Raw genomic sequence first — 3,944 nt, forward strand, 5'->3', positions numbered from 1 at the left:
TCCTGAAGGAATCATCTATCCTGGATTCCCTGTGTTTCCAGTTCCTATCTGTACCAGTGTACATCCTCTGGTCTAGCCAGATTTGTAAGGTAGAATTGGGAGCATGATAGTGGGGTGGCAGGAATAATTTAGGAACTAGAGGAAAGTTGTATGTTTCATCACTGCTTCACTGCAGCCTGACTGGCTCATCTCCTCCCCGCAACCCTTTTGTAAGGGAATGTCCAGTTGCCTACAGATGGGCTTTGGGTCCCCGCTCCTCACTCCCCCTCATTCATAAAGATATGATTTTTTGTTCTTTGTTGCCGGATACCTCATCCCTTCGACATCTCGTGATCACATAGGCTGGTGTGCTTCTTCCATGTGGACTTTGTTGCTTCTGAACTAGATGGCCACTTGTTTACCTTCAAGCCTTTAAGACCTCAAATGCAGTATCTTTTGATAGCCGGGCACCATTAGCTTTCTTCACCACATTTGCTTGCTTTGTCTTCAATGATCATATCAGGGAGGTGAGCATACAATGATATGATTTTTTTGTTCTTTGATGCCTGATACCTGATCCCTTCGGCACCTCATGATCACAGAGGCTGGTGTGGAAAACTTCCTCAAATTAATGAGTAAGAATCAGGTGACCATCCAGGAAGCAGAGAGGACACCAGCTAGACTGAATCCATGGGGGAATTCACCAAAGCATGTAATAATTACACTGTCCAACTTTGAGGAAAAGGGAAAATCTTGAGCAGCTATGGGAAAAAAAGACAGTCACCCATGAAGTTACCCAAATAGGAATATACTCAGACTTATCAGCAGACACCATGAAGAACAGGAGAGAGTGGAGTAACATCTTCTGAAAATTGAAAGAAAACAATGAAAGCCCAAGAATCCTCTATCCAGCCAAATTATCTATCAAGATAGACGAAAAAGTTAAGAGTCTTTCCAGACAAGACAAAACTCAAAGTGTACGTTAAAAGAAAGCCAGCTCTACAAAAAATCCTTGCCAACCCAGTGTGGTCAGAACAACACTCACTGAGCACAAATAAGAGACTACCACATAGAGCAACTCCACACAGAGGTCAACATATTGAAAGCAGCCCCCAAGATAGCATCAGCTCAATGGTGAAAAGAAGGCAAGAATGAACCACACACACATTCGCACAATGCTCTGAGAAGAAGGGAGGTAGAAAAACACCCAACACAAAAGGTATGAGAGGATATCACTGAGTCCACTGATGGATGTTATAACTCCGAATATAAATGGACTTAACATCGCCCATTAAAAGAGAGCACTATTACAAGAAATCAAGAGTGACCACTATAAACATAGTGGTATAGAAGAATATCCCATGCTCGTGGATCATAAGACTTAATATAGTAAAAATATCAGACCTGCCTAAGGCACCATACAAGTTTAATGCTATCCCAATACAAATACCAACATCCTTCAAAGAATTGGGCAAAATGACTACCAACTTCATATGGAGAGGAAAGAAACCCAGAATTAGCAGAGAACTCCTCAAGAGAAAGGACAAAGTCAGAGGGTTGGCTTTACCTGACTTTATCGCCTACCACACAGCCACAGTGGTGAAAACAGCATGATACTGGTATAATGACAGATATTCAGACCAATGGAAAAGAACTGAAAACCCCAAATGAAATCATCAGCATCCAGACAAGTGATTTTTGATAAGGACCCAAAATATATCAAATGGGAAACAGATGCCCTCTTCAACAAATGGTGCTGGAAAATTGGGATATCTACCTGCAGAAAAATGGAGCAAGATCCTTACCTCACTCAATGCACAAGAATAAAACTCAAGGTGGATCACAGATCTCAAGGTAAAAGCCCATACTATTAGGGCCACTGATGAGGGAATTGGAACAAACCTAAAAACTTTGATGCGGGGAATATATAGGCTATCGGAAATAGGGATGGACACAAACACAAAGGAAGCACAAATTGACAAGTGGGATAAACATCAGGTACATGGAAGGACTTCACCAAGAGAGTAATAAGAGATCCCACAGACTGGGAAAACATCTTTAGCAATGACACATCAGACAAAGACCTTATTACTAAAATCTACAATACTCTGCTAGCCTACCATAAGAAATAAACAAACAATCCATTGAGGAGATGGGCAAAAGACCTGAACAGAAGTTCCACAAGGGCAGAAATCCAAATGGCCAGCAAACATATGAGAAAATGTTTCTGATCATTAGCCATAAGAGAAATGCAAATTAAAACAACTATGAGATGCCACCTAACACCTTCAAAGATAGCCCAATTCAAAAAAATAAGAAAGCAACAAGTGTTGGAGAAAGTATGGTAAAATAGGAACTCTCATCCACTGCTGGGTGGCCTGTAGGTATGTGCAGCCATTATGGGAATTGATATTGTGATACCTAAAACAAATGGAAATTGAGCAACCGTATGACCCAGCAGTCCCTCCACTGAGCATACACCTAGAAGAAATAAGGAACAGATCACAACCACACATCTGTGCTCCACTGTTCATCACATCAGTCAGATTGCAAAGAACTGGAAACAGCCTAAATTTCCATCAACTGACAAATGGATTAAAAAACTGGTATATTCATATAATGGAGTACTACACATCCTTAAAAAGCACTGGTGAATGCAAAAATCACATCACCGCATGGGAAGAGTTGGAAGAAATTATATTAAGTGAAGTAGGCCAAGCATAAAAGGACAAGTACAACATCGGTCCACTGAGGTAAGCTTAAAAAGCACAAGGGGCATAGGGGGAAAGCCTCTAAATGCATAAATTCCTGGGGCAAGGTGCAGGTATTCTGACAGGGGTCGGACCCAACCCAGGGATGCATATGGCAGTCAATTAAGAAGAAGGGGAAAAGGCGGGAGGGAAGGAAGATGTGGATAGTGGGGGAAGAGAAGAGGACACTAACCCACACATGGGAGGGTATTGTTCATCTCTCCAAAGGTAAGCGAGAAAGGGACCAGATCTCAACCTGTGGTGCCAAGCCTCGAGGGCAATATACTGGCATGAAGCAGGAAGGATGCACTACAGATGACAGCACTGGTGATACAGCCCAGGGAGAATGGCGGGCCTGCCCAGACCAGATGGGAGCAAACTAAGAAGGAAAGAAAGAGAGAGAGACTGCAACCGGGCCCAACAAGCCTCGAGGACCATATCCTGCTTGGAGAAGCCAATGCACAGAGGACTGTGGGGCTGGTCCCACCACAAGACATGATGTCCCCCCACCCCCTCCAAAAAAAGACACAACGCCTTCAGTAACACACCCCACAGTGTTAAGGGGACAGCACTGGAGACGCACTGCTGGTGTTGTGCCTGGTCTGACCCCACCCCACCTCCCAGCAGAGCGAAACACAAAGGACCACAACAGAGGAGCAAGGGGAGCGAAGCAATGAAGTCGCCGAGGAACCCCAAAGTTAGACTTTGGAATTGGTGGACAGGGTGTGGCACTTCACCAGATCGGTTTGGAAAACAATCAGAAGGGTCAGCAGACAGAATTGGCACTATTTATAGGCTTTTTTCTTTCCCTTTTTCTTCTGTTTTCTTATATCTGTCCATATAAGATAGGCAGGATAACCAATCCCGAAAGAGAAAATAACAAGGCCAACGGCTCCAGGCAGACATGGGAGAGGAAAAGATGGGAGAAAGGGAGAGGGGAGCCAACAAACCCAGGAACTAGGGAGCAATAAGAAATCTAAAATCAATGGCGAGGAAGGCGTGGAATGCCAATTGGGGGTTGTTCAAGAGCAACGTAGCCAAGAGCAGTACTGAGAGAAGTAATGAAGGTCGAACACAACAGTGGGACAAGAGGAAAGTAAAGAGAGAGGAACCCAGAACAAAAAATCATATCGATGTGAATGAGGAGGATGGAGTGGGGAGTAAAGCGCATCTGTAGACAATTGGACATCCCCTCACAGAAGGGTCACAAGAAGA

This window comes from Echinops telfairi, unplaced genomic scaffold (assembly GCF_000313985.2).
Source record: "Echinops telfairi isolate 266 unplaced genomic scaffold, ASM31398v2 ScPeMD7_443;HRSCAF=831, whole genome shotgun sequence".
Lineage (NCBI taxonomy): Eukaryota > Metazoa > Chordata > Mammalia > Afrosoricida > Tenrecidae > Echinops > Echinops telfairi.